General features: G+C 36.9%; 1 pseudogene; it reads right to left on the reverse strand.

Moving 5' to 3' along the window:
- Positions 1–6,794: 6,794 nt before the first annotated feature.
- Positions 6,795–7,739, reverse strand: LOC109455485 (cyclin-G1 pseudogene; annotated as a pseudogene).
- Positions 7,740–17,544: the final 9,805 nt, after the last annotated feature.

The raw sequence follows: 17,544 nt of genomic DNA on the forward strand, positions 1-17,544 counted from the left end.
TGGTCAGATTAGAGACGGGGAGAGAATCTTCTAAAGCAAGAAGACTAAGTGGAGGAGGGGGGAGGGGGATAGGAATGATGATACATCCTCCCCAAAGCCATCTCCATTCTCCCCTTCCACAAGTTGGGCATAAAACAAACACAGAAAAGACGGTCAAGGCTTTTTTCTGTCCTTACTGCCTTATACTATATTTTTTATGGTTATGCTTTGTCTCATACTAAATCTGAGGGTTTTAACTATACAAAATTCTTTTCTATGTTCATCATGACTGCTAGCACAGAGACTGATATTTATTAGGTTCATTTATAAGAGCCCATTAATTATTAACAAGTTAACGCAAATGAAATAATGCCGAGGTGAGAGTGAAGAGCATAAGAATGGGTAGTAAAGTACCAGTAGCCATTGAAGCAAAGCCTCAAATACACACGGTTCAACAGAAGAGAAGAGGAGATTCTAGGGACTAAGATGGTGGCACTTCTCACCCTATAAGTGCCACCAGTGCACATGAAAAGATGCAGACAAGTATATACCTAGGATTTTCAGAGCATCTGTTAGGAAAACAGTTTTCCCTCCATGAAAATGGATAAAGTCCATTGGCAAAGATCCAAAAGGACTTCATCTGCACGAAGGTAGAGCCCGGCTTTGAGTGAAGGGAGTGGGAGTGAGGCAACCCCACACCAGATGGGGACACAGCCCTGCATGCTGAGGCCCAAGGACGACAGGTAAGGGGCACAGCAAGTCAGCTTGCCCTCTTCCCTCCTTGCTTTCCTCCTCTTCCCTATCAATCTCACTTAAGCTTTTTCTCCTGCTCTGAACTTATATTTCCATATTCTTCTCAGTTTTCTCCAAACCTCTTATTCTCCTACAACTCTTCAGACCTTATTCTTGTTCTTTGCCTCTGTCAGCCTCTAAATTTTCAAGCTTAAGTTCTAATCTATTTATATTTTACTCTGCCTACATAGAGGAGAGGAAAAGCAAGAAAAGAAACACTTAGAAAACACAAGTATAAACTGAAATAAACTACAATCCTGCCAAGACTGAGACTCAAACTTTTCAAAAATTAAAAATTCAACATAGGATTTCCAGGTAGCCAAAGATGACGACAACCACCTAGCTACCTGTGTCTCAGTATTTCCTCCATAAAACAATGCAGAACAAGAACAGTAAACTTTATCTACAGAACCCCACACACTCAGCTTAATTTAAGGACACGCAAGCAGATACTTCAAAATAACAGAAAAGAGAAAAATCTCCAAATCTAGGACACAATTTCTAATCATCCTGCCCCACTTTTGCTTCACCTTGAGACTTTGTGGCAAACAAGGGCAGGTTGAGAAAAACTGCTGGGAGTGCAGAAGAGGACACTAGCAAAAGGACCTGTGGGCAATCTAAAACCACCTCCAGAAGAGGAAGGCATTTTGGCCTTCACAACACATGGGCAGTAAAGCTGGAAGACATAATAGCAGAGAAACTCCATTTACAATAGGGACAAAGACTACATGCTTAGTAAATGTGCATACTTAATAGATATACAAAACCTATATAAGGATAATTGTTAAATACACAAAAACAAAGTTGAACAAATGGAAGGAAATTAACCTATTACTAGAAATGATGACACCATTCATAGATGTCATTTCTCCCTAAATTAGTTTATCAATTTAATAGCACCCCAAATGATCACTTCCTAGACTGTGTAGATGCCTGACCATTGCACTATACACCTGAAGCTGAAGTAAAATGGAAAAATATTGAATGTCAACTGGAATAGTAGAATAATATTGAATGTCAACTATAATTTCATATATATATATATATATATATATATATATGCACACATATATATCATATATATATCATATATATATACATATATATATATAGTCATAGGATGTGGAGTACAGCATAGAAAATATAGCCAATTGTATTGTAACAGCTATATATGATGTCAGAGGGGTAGTAGGTTGAGAAGGGCTGTCACTTGGTGAGGGGTGTAAATGCCTAACCAGTTCATTGCTTTGTACACCTGAAACTAATAAAAACAGATCAATAAGCTAGATACAGAAATAAGTATGGATGTATGTATGTGCATGTGTTATTATTCATACATATATTGTATGTATGGTTCCTCATGGCCTAGAATGCAGAAAACCCTAGAAGCAGTGAGTAAATTTATAGCCAAGATCATGGATTCTAAACACCATTTGCCAAAAAAAGGAATCAGGATTCCTTGGGGAAATGATTGACTCTAGATCTGAGGCTGACAAAATACAAAATGATCCTGAAATATCTTGTGAAGCCAGAAAGTCAGGGAGTGCTCAAAAACTGATGGACCACAATGATGGGAAATGGGAGCCACCGTGAAGGAGCTCTGAATGACAAAATCTGGGACAATCAGAGCAATAAAAGAAAGATAATATTTGATTATATCCCACTTAAAATAAATATCCATGAATCCATACTAACATAAATAAATAACTGAAAAGATAAATAAATGGGGGAGAAGGTGCAGCAATTCCTTATAGAGGAATTCTGATCACTGCATGTTGAAGGAATGATAGAAAAAATCACCATTAAGCAAACACTACAGTAATAAATAGGTGAGAACCACCAATGGCTGTTAAATTAGGCAAAAGTGTGATGAGTAACAGTATATTTGCAGTCTCAAAGAAACTCCCAGCTTACATTTATATGATACTTATTATCATGCTTATGATGGATTTTCATACTTCTATTTTTACAGAGAAAGAAACAGTAACTCTACAGTCAAGATACTTGCACACGTCTCCTTAACCAAGTGCTCAAAGTTGGCATCACAGTAACGGGATTGATCAACATCTTATACCCCCTAAAATGATGCGTGAAACATCACAACATCACTTCTGTGGTATTTTTGCCAAATATATATAACCTCAATCCAATCATAACAAGACATCATGGGGACCATTCTCTAAAAAACTAGTCAGTACTTGTCAAATGTATCAAGGTCAAAAAAAGACGAAAAAAAGCCTGAGGAATTGCCACAGGTTGTAAACTAAGGAGACCTAATAACTAAAAGTAATGTGGGATTCAAGATTAGTTCCTGGATCAATGTAGGTCATTATAAGAAAACTGATGCAATTTGAATAAGGTATGTAGATTGATTAGTTAGTAATGTTACACTGGTATCGGTATTACATTGATATTACTGGTTTCAATAATTGTACTATAAGTTTGTGTAAGATGTTAAAATAGGAGAAGATGGGCTAAGGTTTTATGGGAATTCTCTATAGAATTTTCATAACTTTTCTAAAATTAGTTCAAAATAGTGTTTCTAAATAAAAAGAAAAATCATAACCTAACATGACTTTTGTTTACCAAGTTTTCTATTAAAATATTGCCAGTGTACCAAAATTATTCACTTTCCAATAAATATTTTTGAGTGCCTACCACCTGCCAAAGTTTCACCTTACGACAGGAATACAGTGGTGAAGTGGTGAGCAAAACAGGAAAGATTCAGGGCCACCTTTATGACATGTTCTGATACCCATCAGAAGAAGGAAAAGAAACATATAAGAATGTACATAAGAAAAATATGAGATAGGAACAGCAGACTAGAATGCAGGCAAGGGGAACAACTGATGCGATACCTCTGAATCAGGGACATATTTGAAGATAGACTGGAGATCTATATTTTGCTTATTTCCCCATTTTCCCATGGGGGAAGAAATGGCCAAATAACTTCTATTCCTACAAGGTAAATGTTCCAACATTTACTAGCTTTCATAAATCTTTGTCAAGCAACCACCTGTCAACAGTTTCTGTATTAACCATAACTGCATAATTCTGGACTCACCCCACAGCATCTTGTGATATCCAGATGGTGCCAACTTGCCACTATCAAATGTTCACAGGCCCATGACAATTTCTCAAGTGATTCTGAAGAGTATACTAAAATCTTACCTAAGAAGATAGCACCCTAGTGCATCCATGCTATTCACATAGTCTGATTTTCCAAATGATGTGTCAAACTATTCATCGCTGCTATTTAAAAATTACAACCACATGGAGTAGGGAGTTTCTGCTCTCTGAACCAAGGGGAAAAGTATAGGATCTGGAAATCATGTCGTCTTTCATAGCAGGTACAAAAACTTCCTGTGCTCCGTGTTGGTATAGCAATGCTGTGAACAAAAAGTGAATATACTCTAGAAATTTAACGTAATCTAAATGTCCCTAGCCCACATACCATTATGAATACAAATTAAGTGATACTAACAACTACAAACCCAATTTCCTACCCTTGCCCTCATCTGATTATGAAGAGTATCTGCAATCTAAAAATATCCCCCTTGTTGGCTCCCAGTATTTCTGAAGTGCCTGTGGGTGATTGACATACACAGGCTGGTCTAACAACTACAGTTACCCTTAAGCAGCTGCCATGACTTTTCTCTCCTGCTCTCCCACAACGGATGTCCTTTGCTCAATACACTTCATGGCAGTACTTTAGGCTTCCACTGCCTGATGGTCTTTATCCCCAAAGAATGCCAATGTCTGCAAACATGCTGTCCACTCCACATCCCCAACAGCATCACTTCTCAAGTTGCAAAATGCAACATTCCAAGAAGAGACTGGAAAAATCTTCCCTCTTTACCCTACTGTCACGCTTTGTTTTCTGATAGACTTGTACAAACTGCCCAGGCCCCACCAGCCAATGTCCATTCAAGAAAATAGCTTGAAGATCTAATGCATAGTATAATGAATTATAATATTGCATGACAATCATCAAACTTGCTAAGGGACTACATCTTAATTATTCCAACCACTAGAAAAAAAATTATGTGATGTGATAAAAGTGTTAATTATCACAATGGCAATCATATTATAGTATATAAATGTGTCCAATCAACATGGATCTCCAATGCAATGTATACCTTAAATTTACACAATGTTACATGTCAAATGTTGTTCAATAAAGAAGAAAAATGGCTTGAGTCCTACTGGATTTCCTTGGACTAGCTCTCTCTGATGAACCAAAGATATAAGAGATAAAAGGTTTATGGGGTTGATCATTTTAGTCCCTCTATGGTCATCCCCCCAGAAGTTGAGAAACACAGTTCCCCCTTTCTGATTCAGTCAAAAGAAAAATTCTCTCTTGCATATTCCTTGAAACAACAGTAGACATGTTCATCCATATGTAGCTCAGCTGGGACCACCCACCAGCTCAGGTACCAGTGTTTTCAAATACTTCTCAATTATGACTATTCATCGCTGCTATTTAAAAACTAAAAAGCACCTTTTAAAATGTAAAGTATTTCACAAGCATTAATTATGTATTATGATTTGATCAATTCTTTCCCAAAGCTTATGATTACTGGTGCTCTGGGGTTCTCACCTACATTATTTTTCAATACGTAAAATAATTTTTTTCCAAGCAGAAGGAAAGTTATCTTTCATTTAACAATAATCATACCTGATGAAATTAAGGAGTGCTTCTTCAAAGTAGCCTTGCTGTATTTCTTTTTTTTTTTTTTTTTTTTTTTTGCATTTCAGTAATTTTATTGAAATGTGTGTCCCTTAGTTCCAAAGCATGACAGTAGTTGGTCAGATTACGTCTGCCAACTCAAAATTAATAGCAATGTAATCAAAATATTGAAATATATCATCTTTTTGGAAAAACTGAAAAGTTATCTACAACACATGGTTTACAAAGTATAAGATACACTGGGATTCTTTGGTTTATTTTACAGTGCACATTTACCCATAACAGGATGCCGAATTGGGTACAGCCATCCTGGATGGACTCTGTCTACACATTGCACTGAGTAACTGTTTACAGCACTGTTAACACTGCAGGTCTCCGTATATTCACTGACTTAATAAAAAATCCTGTACACTACCTCAGCCACCTCATGATTACAAAGATGCTTATTTACTTTTCTTGAGACTTTCTGTTGGCATACTAGGGGCAGTTCATGAAAGTACAGTCTCTTCATTTTAAACAAAATTCTAAATTAGAAACAATGGCAGTTTTATAAAAGCAGTCCTTAGTAAAAACTTCTGGAGCGTTAAATCAGCAAGTTTTCAGAGTGATGTTAATTTATTTCGAGCTACTAATACAATGAAAACTAATTTTCTTGATGAAACTATATTGAAGCAGATTTTGTATAAAAACTTTATCAGGGATATGAATATCACCTGCTTTCTGGTAAAAATATTAAATATAACTTAATATGCCAAAATTGCTAGGTGTGTAGTTTTGCTTTATATAAAATACTCTCAAATTTAAATGTAAATCCCATGTAGCAATCAAGTCTACATCTCTGAATTAACTATGACTTGCATTACAGGTGCCAAGAAACCATTCTCATTGCCTAGAAAGTGACCCTTGTTTTTCCTTAAAAGTGCATTTGTGTAATGTTGGTTTTGATGTAAACCTCATAATTTAAAATTAAAATTTAAAGTAGGTTATCATTTTTAATACCACCTAAAAATCATATATTGACTCAATATCAAAAGTTGGATCAACATCAGAAATGAAGATTCACTGTTTACCCTCCCAGACTTGTCATTAACATTTCATATTTATGCTCTCCGTTTGTTTGTATGCCTCACAGATAAATTCAAATTTAAGCATAATTCCATGATAGCATAATGTTAATTAGGCAGTATTCCCAAATCTGAGAGCATCAATGCTAATCTAGTTGTGATGTTTTGAGGTTTCAAAGCTTAAATCCATGATAACATTATGGAAACTATAGTTCAGGATCATGGAGAAAGACTTCATAGAAGAGTTTGTTGCTGCTGTAATAATCCAATTAAGAGACCGTTTCAGGAATGGTGGGAAGGTGGGTTATTTTGTAGTAACTATTCTTCAATCGCTGTGCATTATGGCCTGAAACAATCCTTTTCAACTTCTGGTTTGGGACACTTGTTTGATGAATATTCAGTTAAACACTTGGATACGAGTTCTTGCCAGGTCAAATGGCTGCATTTATCTTGGAATGTTTCCAAACACATCGTGCTCCTTCTGTTAACTCTACACACTTCTGTGCTTGGATCTCCAATGCAATGACAGACAATGCCAACACAGAAGGCTTTGCTTTACAAAATATGATCCTGCAGCAGCATGCCGTACATTGGGCCTCTAGTCTTACAAAATTAAGGCTCTTCCTCTTTTCAAATGGCAAGTTCTCTTTAATAAGTGAATAGAGTTGCAGAAATTGAAAGGCAATAGTATTAGGTCGGTGCAAAAGGAATTGTGGTTTTTGCAATTATTTTTAACCTGTTAAGCTGCAATCACTTTTGCACCAATCTAATAACTTTGACTTGACAACACACCTTCTTCAACACAATCTTTTCCATTCTCATCATGTGTGAAACTATGAACCTATACTGGCTTATTCGGATCAAGTCAGTTGCCAGTGGGACGTTCCTTTCCTATTCTATAGAATTTATAGCCAAGTAGAGATAGTTAAGTCCAACACACCCAAAGTGCTTGGACTGTACCTTCATTTTGAACAAGAAAATTCACACCTATAGAACATGTCTCAATGTCAAAGCCAAAGAACCGACTGAGTTATACTACGATCTTTTTCTTCAAAGTCCCTTAGCCTTGCAGACATCCTGAGGCCATTATCATGTGCAGATTCAATTAGTTTCAAGCCGTAGAACTTTGGCTGACATTTCCACTCCTGTTCCAATGGGGCATTCAGCTGGTATAGCAGTTTCTAAGAGTCAGTTGTTGTCAGTACCTCTACCATCTTGATCACGAATGTGGCTCTTCAGCAGTAATCACTGTCCCTAAGCCTGCTCTCACCTCAGCCCAGGATTTCCAATTGGAGAGGCAAAGGAATTCATGGGCAAGAGGGGAGAAGCCCAGGGAGGGAGAACTGTCCTGCATGGAGGTCTCCACAGTACTAACCAGGAGACAGTGCCCTCCTCTGGGTCTTCTTGGAGTCGAAGGGCTCCATGTTGAATTTTTATACCTCTGGCATAAGTATTAGCAAAGGTACATTTTAAAAAGTAAACTAATCCAAATTGTGGTGAGAGGTACAGGACACTTAATACAATGGATTATATTCACGTGTCCTCTCCTACTTTACCTTGGACACACCTCTATTGTAGTAATCCCCCATATTATATGGTTACGCTCGCTTGTATGAATGACTCCCCCAGAACTGGGCTCTACTCATCTTTGTATCCCTAGAACTAGGAAAGTTTCTAAACACATAATAAGTACTCAATATATAGATAGTGGATAAAAGAATAAAAATATTACTTCAAGTGATAGGGTTTGGTCTAGATCAGAGACCTAACATCAGTCGTCCACAGACTAGATCTTGTCCTCATTTGAAGCATATTCTCCAACATTTAGAAATCAAAAGAGTTCACCCCAAAACTCCAGATTTTCAGCTTTCTTCAAGTACCATTGACATTGGTCCCACGTTCCCCGCACGGTATCAGTGAGTTGGAGGTGAGCTGCAGCTGCCCCCATCAGTGCAACATAGTCCATCACTGTCCCACTTGACTCACTAACGTAACCCACTTAACCCCAAAGGCATTTGATTTTATGGACTTTGACCAGATGAACTCTATAGTTCCTTCTACTGTAAATTTGATTAAGACTTGTCTTCTCACACATACCCTGGGCCTCTCTCCCCACATAATTATTTCTTTGTTCCTTTCAGAAGCCCAGAATATGTCTGGTTCAATGAGACTATCAGCCCAGCAGCTCAGTCCTGCCACACAGAACACACCGAGCCCCTGGGTGGGAGGTGGGACTCATTTCTGTGCATTTTGTAATCTGTATCAATTTTTTAAATAAAAATTCAGAGTTTTAGAGACTTTATTTAGAATACGACCCCTTGCAATCCTTTTCTTTCCAAAAGAAAAGAAAAGCACATCTCATATCAAGTCTTCTTAGAAAAGAGTCTATTACTTAAGCAGCTAGCTACTTAGGAAGAAAATGAAAAATAGCCTGGGTACTTAAATAATAATTATATACCTATCATTTGATTCATGATTTTTGTTTTTCAAAGAGCTTTCATATCCATTATCTTATTTATTCTTTATAGCAACTACCACGTTTCCCTGAAAATAAGACCTAACCGGACCATCAGCTCTAATGCGTTTTTTGGAGCAAAAATTAATATAAGACCTGGTATTACGTTATATTATATCATATCATATTATATAAGATCCAGTCTTATTTTAGTATAATATAATTTTTGCTCCAAAAGATGCATTAGAGCTGATGGTCCGGCTAGGTCTTATTTTCAGGGAAACAGTATGCAGTTCCTGACTAGACAAGACAGACCTTCTACTCTAAGTTTACAGTCAGGTGACACCACAGAAAGTCAAGGAACTTAATATCCTACAGCTGGAAGGGACCTCAGAGATTATCCAGTTTCTGAGAACAGAAAACAGAGGCCCCGAGAGCCTCAGGTTTAACCAAGGACACCCATCTAGCTAGTGGCATAGGGAAGAGGTCAGTTCTACTGCAACCCAGTGTTTGCATGAAGTCAAAGATTCTCCTTCTCATTAGAAAGGATTAAATTTGCAGCATCCTTTTACTGGTTGGATTTTCTAACCACACGGGAGGCTGATGGAAAGGTTCATACATTCCCACACTCTGAAAAACAGATCTAATTTCCCTCAAAAATGAAAAACTATAAAAATTCTTACTTTAAGTAGGCATGTCAATCAGCCCTTCATAAAAGATATAACCAGACCGAATCAGACAAAACTTCCCATCTTTAGAGAGAAAATGCAAATGATAAACTTTGAATATTTTCACTGTCTCTAGCCTCCAAGTTCATCCAGCAAAGACAGGTGAGCTTTCAGAAATAAAATCCTCCTGCCAAGTTGACGGATTTTTTATTAAAGTTTTTCTCCAATGGCATTTTTGAGGCTTGATAAATTAACAGTTCATTTCTTTTAAAGCAAATTCAAAGAAATAAATCTCCAGATTTCAGGAAACACATTGGTTAAAAAAAAAAAAAATGTGGTTATATGTGGTATATCTGTCAACACGTTTAGATAATGTGGACCTCAGGTTATGAGTTTAATTTAAAATCACAGTTTCTCAAATTTTCATAAAGTCAGAGGGAACCACTCTAAAGAAGATGGATTCAAAAGTGCTCCACTGACAATTGACTTTATGAACTTGGAGATGTCTGAGTTTCCATTTTCTCACGTGTGATAGGAATTCACAAGTCCCTTACTCACTGGGCTATTGTGAGTATCAGTTTGATCCATATTCCCCCATTCTTGCGCCTGGGAAGTACACGGGAATAGGGATCAGGCAAGTCCAAACCAGCCTGGTTCTGACACCAAGGAGCCCTATCTGGGACTCGGTTATCTATACATGGACGGGGACTAGAGAGGAGAGGTGGATAGAGAGCTCTCTCCAGTGTTCCTTACAGCACAAATACTCTAGGGACTAAAAATGAGTTGGACATACTGAGAATAATATAGCAAAGTTACAGAAAATGAAGAAAGAAGATATGCTAGAAAACCAGCTACGGCTTCATACCAGATGCCCAAGAGGCAAAAGATAGTGAGAACATCTTTACAGAGTGATTTCCAGAGGATTCGGATGAAACTAATATAAAGAATGCTCTTCCCTTCCCCGGGAATCTGCCGTGGAGAAGGCATGTCCCCTCAGGTAATAACAACTCTCAATACAAAAGTATATTCTAAAGGAGAAGACACAAATGATGGAAACATGAAGGGGTAGTGATTGGAGATAAAAAAGGAAAACGAAATACAGCAGGATGTCTCAGGGGAGTCAAACATGACCCAAGTTTTCGTAAAACTAATGGAGACTTAGAGACCTCTGGGACCCCTTTGCATGCTATTATATGCTTCAAGTTTCTCTATTTGGGGCTTTTGTCTAATTTGGAAAATTAGCACAGTCCAGGAAGGGGAGACACTCCCCATCCAGCCTTTGAGACTGGTTTTACATATCAAGAAGAAAAGGGCTTAGGACTAGCGGCTGAAGGGACTATGTGAGTTACTGGCACTAGTGGGGTTGCTGCTCAGGGGCCACATGACAAAGTGAGACAGAGAACATAACTATCTTCATTGAGACCCCACCTCCACCACCTGCAAAAGACAGTGGCTCTGAGGACACCAGAAGAAAGCACCCTGGGGACAGACACTAGTGTCCTTATGTGCCAGCGCAGACAATACTGAAACTCCTTCATATGGATTAGAGGGTAAGAGACACAAGGACGCTGAAACAAGAATACAAGGTCTCCGCAGTATTATTGCTGACAGGCTGTTTTGAGAGGAATTCACAAAAGTCTCAAGACGACTTTGCAGGGACTGAGGTCTTGCCTGATCAGATGGGTTAATAACACTATGTCTTTCTTCATAAAATTCGACTTTACAAAAGTTGGTTCTTTACTCCACTTTTAATTACATCAGCATTGCTTCTTTGGGGAGCCACACCGTGAGGACACCTTTCAGGTATCAATGTGGTATCATGGAAAGAGCATGCAAAGAATTATCAGTCCCTAAGTTCCTCCTATAACCTGACTTGTAAGCACTATGCTTCACCGAATAATTCCAAAGTCATACTACATTCCTCCCTCTCTTACTACCTACACTTAACCATGAAATTCAGTCAGTTCTTTTTTAATGACTCTCATAGTCTTCCTGTCTTCTAAACCTCATTCATTTCTTACCAGACACAATGATCTCATACCTGATTTCTCTATCTCGTATATAATACCTACACTTCAGCTTCTGCACTGCCACCAAATACGATCAAACACTCTTGTTAAACTCTTTCAGAGGAACCCAGGTATCTTTAGGATAATATCTAAACTCCTCAATATGACTGTGATCCAGATCCTTCCTACATTTCCAGACTTAACTCCCAGTGTGCTCTCCAGCTACAGAACTGTTACGGTTGCTAGAATGCATCCTTCTCTTACAAGTCCATAACTTTATACCTGCTGCTCCCTCTGATTGAATCCCCTTTCCCTGGCCCTTCCTTTACCTAGCCAACTCACACTCTTCATTGGAATCCCACTCACATGTTACCAACCCCGGTAAAACTTTTCTCCCTCCATAGCCTGGGTGCGGGGACCTTTTTTGTGTTTCCATAAATCCAGTCATGGCTTTTTCTATATTGTTTTTGTTTTTGTTTTACTATATTGTCTGTATTCCCAGCAAAGAGTGAGCACTTTGAGGGCCTGTTCCATGTCCCTCATGTCTGAATTTTTAGTGCCCAAAGTAGAATCTGGCATACAATGGACACATTTTTTTAAGAAGAGTTTAAAAAATGAGTTAAATGAATGAGTGATTGATTTGATGTCCAAATCTCCAATTCTTCATCAGTAAACTAAAATTAGTAACCTGCTTCACAATATCATTGTTACAATCAAGTGAGATTACATTTTTCAAATCTTTGTTGAAAGTTAAAATGCCAAAGAATGTTAGTTATTCTTAAAAAGAGTGATACTTATCATATTTTTTAGAAACTTTAATTCTCTTGGCCTTTGTCCTTCCACTACACCTGCTCTTCCAATCCCCATCTATGGAGAACTCCTACTATCCTTTTACTCTCCTTCAACTTCTGTTTCTCACTTGGACAGTCCTGCTGGAGAGAACTTTATACAGAAATTGATTATCTCCATTATAAATTTATGACCTCCATCCTCAGCTGGGTTTCTCAGTGCTTCTTAGCACTGATCTTTCACTGATTCTTTTCCCATTTCAAATAGTAGCTATTAAAACATTTACAATCCTCCTAAAATCCTCCAAATTCTATCCCTCATTTTCCATAAATAACCAAGTCTCAAAATTCATTAAGGCATTAAGTTAATTGTTATCTCTTCGGCATCCAGTCTTAATTCTAAGAATAATTTTCTCTTTTACTTCCATCTCAAATAAGATATCTTTAATGTAAGCACAGCCCTCCTATTAATTTAGTAGAAATATTTTAGCTATTTTTCCTATTCCAAGGCCCATTTGTTAACCACAAGCTGGCTAATACCTAAATTGCAAAAAACAAAATTGGAAAATCTTTGTCAAATTGCATTATCTAAATCAGGATGCTTTCAGCTGAAATAAAAAGACAACTCAAATCAGCTTATACAATTAAAAAAACTTTTTTCAAAACAGGAGAAGTAGAACAGTTTCCACCTGGTTGATCTACCATTTCAGCTACTTCATCCTGGACCTGCATGCTTTGTCTCCACTGCCAGGCACAGGTTTATCTTAATTCTAGTTCTCCTTGTAGTTATAAGTCAGTAACAAGTTGGGGCTATCGGTTCCTCATTTATACATGGGCCAAGAAAAACCAATTTCCCTTCAGGCTCTCTGAAGAAGACAACTTTCCCAGAAGCCTCAACATATTTTTCTTTGCATCTCATTAAGTTACATGTCCTTTCCTGAATGAATCATTGACAAAAGGGATGAAAATACTTTTAGGCCAATCAAGCCCACTGCTAGATCTGAGAATAATTCTCCAAATCCCATTAGGAAGAGGTGGAAATGCTATCGGGGCATTGACCACAGTGGTCATTACACCAACCGAGCTACCCTCTCACACACTTGGGCATGCTGCCTGGAGCTGGCTCCTTGTAGCTTGGTAAACAAGATTTCCTGCAATCTCACCAGGTTCTTGCCCCTTTCCTCTTAAAGCTCAATGCCCACGAAAAACCCTGAAGTGCAATGCAGCATCAATGCCATAGCTGCCAATATTCTCCAGGAAAATGAGAATCCTGTTAAAGTAGGTATAAAGCTAGTCGGTATTCTCTTTAGTGATCTTTCCATCTAAATTTTCCTGTGCTCCATACATGGGTATAGCAAGTAGGTCCATCTCCTCTACTCTGGGTTGTGCTTTGTCAACTGGGGGCTGAAGTACCTTCATTCAGGAAGTGGTCTCACCCTTGGGATCCAACCTGAGCTAGACTTGGGAACAGATAGCATATTGTCCCCTTAAGTATGTCTCCCCAAAAAAATCCCTCTTCCTTCAGACATAAAGATTTCGTGTATATCTCATTCAAATAGACTCCTTTTCAGGCCTCCACTAATCTCCCTAAAGTGCTCAGACTTACTGCACTCAAATGCGGACACAGTTTAGAGAAACTAGTATGTAATGGCGGGGTATGATAAGCTTTGAAGTTAGAGAACTTCTGGCATCAATGTACATTCAACACATCTTTGTTAAATGAGTATATGAATACAAATGCATTTCACTTCTATCAGCCTTAGTTTTCTCATCTGAAAATTGTGTTCATAGTCAACCTGACATTGATACGTCATTTTGGATAAGTCGCTTTACCACTCCTTTAACCTCAAGTTTTTTCCACTGCACAGTGTCATTTATAGAGAGCAGAGCACAGGGCTTCTGTGAATGCAAAATTAAATAGTGTACACAAATTATGTAAAAGGATGCCTGACTCACTGCAGGTCCTGAATAAGTATTGTTCTCTTACCAATCTTTTTTATCCCTCAATCAAGTAGGAAAACAATAGTGGAGATATAACAACTGTAAGATATTAAGTGCTGACTATGTGCTAGGCTCAGTGCTAAGCTCTTTATACTCATTGTTTCATTTAATCTTCATAAGAGCCAATCTCAGTATTAATGAGTGTCCTCTACATTAGAGACAAGGAAACTGAAGCTCAGAAGTTAAATAGCCAGGACAAGTTTACATACCCATACGTGTCAGAGTCAGATTCAAATCTAGGATTCTAACTCCAGTATCTGTTCTCTTAGCTCCCATACCATCAGCCTCACTGAGATAGCTGCATCTGGAGCAAGGAGGTGCAATGAAATAATAGCAGCCTTGGGACTCTTCTATGAGTATATTTAAAAATTAAAATAATTGGATTGTCAAATCATCCCCATTAGTGGGCCTTTCCCCAGAAAAAGGAATTGTAGTTTTGTATTTACCCTCTTTTCTCTACTGCTTCAATCGCCTGTCTTTGATTGACCTGCCAGAATATTTCCTACTAATATCCTCTTATCGAGTTGTGTGGTCTTAAATAAGTGACAATACCCTAAGCTGCATCTGTTCATCACTAACACTGGGTTTTAACAGTGTTTTCCTCATAGGGGTTTTAAGAGAATTAAAACATAACATATTTATAAAGCACTTAACCTGATATGTAGCATAAGTTCCCAATTAATAATAACTATTATGTATAACTCAGATGTTGCCTTTAGTTACTAGGCCGCTTAAAAATCTAGGTAAGATTGGCATAAGCTCCCACTTTGATATCAGTAGAAAGTCTTATGACCTCACAGTATTTCTGAGAACTCCTAGGAAGGCAGGAAGAGCTTATATTCTTATTGTCTCTGGCCCCAATTTATCACTCAAGTAGTTTATGAATTGTCTTGCTCTCCCATGTACGTTATCCCTGTTCCCAAGAGCACTTGCTAGACATGGAACTCAATTCCTTCAATTGATTAATACTAATTTTCATTCATATCTCCTCTCAGACACACACACACACACAGAATATATGCATGCATCACTTAGGCATATATTTTCCGTGTGAATAACAAATGGGATTTATATTGTAACGAACTGAACATCTTTAAAAATCTGTATTAGCCATCTTTGTTCTTATAAAGTCCCTTGGCCTATTTTGTAGTTCAAGCTCCAAACTACAGAAGTCTTTCTTGGTTGTGTTCTGTCTTTCTCCTTTTCCCTACACTCTCACTAGATTCCAGTTACTTACTAAGTGAGAAGATTTGTCTTCCACTTGTAGCTCTGTTTCTGCTAACCTTTTCCCCAAGAGTATCAATTTCTACCCCAGCTGTTAAGAAATAATTTTTCACTCTAATCATTAAGATGAATCTGGTCCTTGTTTCTCAGATTTTCTGGCAGCTTTATGCCATAGTTAAAGTTTCCATGTGAGTGAGATTAGAATTTGAGGAACAGAAAATCAGACTTCTTTAAAGTCATTCATTCACTAATTATTTGATTTCATATTTTCTGAATTTACTCTGTGCTAGATACTGTTAAATTCTGAGGGTATCTTGGTGAACAAGACAGACTTGGTCACTCGCCTCATGAAACTAACAATGAATAAATACAAGGTTTTTAAATAGAGTAATTAAATTGTACTAGATACTATAGAAAGGGAAGTATAAATTACTGTGGGTATATGTAAAAGAAAGGTGATCAAGGATTAAGAGGAAAACAAACATGGTAAGAAATGGAAGATACACAAAGGACCCAAACTGAACTTTTAGAGATGAAAATTACAATTCTTGAAATGAACTTTTGCCAGATTAGAATACCAACATATTAAAGACTGAAGAAGAAAATATTAGTAAATTTGAAAATATATCCATAGAAATTATCCAAAAGGAGGCACAGAGAAAAATAAGTCTGAAAAAATAATGGAGACTCAGTGACCTGTGGACCATCACAAGCAAATATATATATATTTCGTGTGTATATATACACACTATATATACATAGTGTGTGTTTATATATATGTATATAACTTGAAAACTTGAATTGCCCTATATCTACTGAAGAAATTGAATTCATAATTAAAAAGCCTTCCTTCCCTTCAGACCAAAAAAGTGTCCAACACAAAGCCAAATGGTTTCACTGGCAAATTCTACCAAAGAAATTCTTACAAAATACTGAGAATGAGAGAACACCTCATTTTATGAGGCCATCATTACCTTAATACAATACTAGTCAAATACATTATCAAGAGAAAATATTTATATCTTTCATGAATATAGATGCAAAATTCCTTAACAAATTAGAAAATAATATCAAACAATATGTTAAAACATAATAATTTATGGCCAGGTAGGCTTTATACTAATAATGTTATATTTTCAAATGTTAAACCAATTAATGTAATTTACAGTTTTAACAGCTTAAGTGAGAAAAAAATTTCTTAATCATTGCAGAAAAGATTTGACAAAATTTAACACTCATTCATGATAGAAAAAAAGTTCAACAAACTAAGAATTAAATTTTCATTCTAATAAGGGCATCTACAAAAAAAATCTACAGCTAACATCATACTTAATGGCAAAACACTGAAGGCTTTCTTCTAAGAGTAGAACAATGATATCCACTCTCACTACATCTACTTAACATTGTGCTGGAGGTCTAGACAGTGTAACAAAGCAAATATAATAGATGATAGATACTCAAACAGATTGGAAAGGAAGAAATAAATTATAATTTTTGCGGACGATATGCTCATATACATAGAAAATCCTAAGGAATCTAAGCAAACAAAATATTAGAATATAAGAACTTAGTAAAAAGACAGGACTCAAGATCAATAACCAAAAATCTATTGTGTTTCTATATGGTAGCTGTGATGAGTAGGGAAAAAAATTTTTAAATACCTTTTATAATAGTATGAAAAAGGAAGAACAGAGGAGGGGAAATTCAGAATAGCAATTAACTATATATTAACAAAATATGTGCAAGACCTCTACAATGAAAACTACAAAATATTATTAAAATAAGTTAATGAAGAACTAGATAAATGGGGAAATATACCGTAGTTAAGATATCAATTCTTCCCCAAGACAACTTTTTTTTTAAAAAAGAACAAA

Source organism: Rhinolophus sinicus, chromosome 3 (assembly GCF_057876585.1).
Source record: "Rhinolophus sinicus isolate RSI-liver-muscle chromosome 3, RSI-T2T, whole genome shotgun sequence".
Lineage (NCBI taxonomy): Eukaryota > Metazoa > Chordata > Mammalia > Chiroptera > Rhinolophidae > Rhinolophus > Rhinolophus sinicus.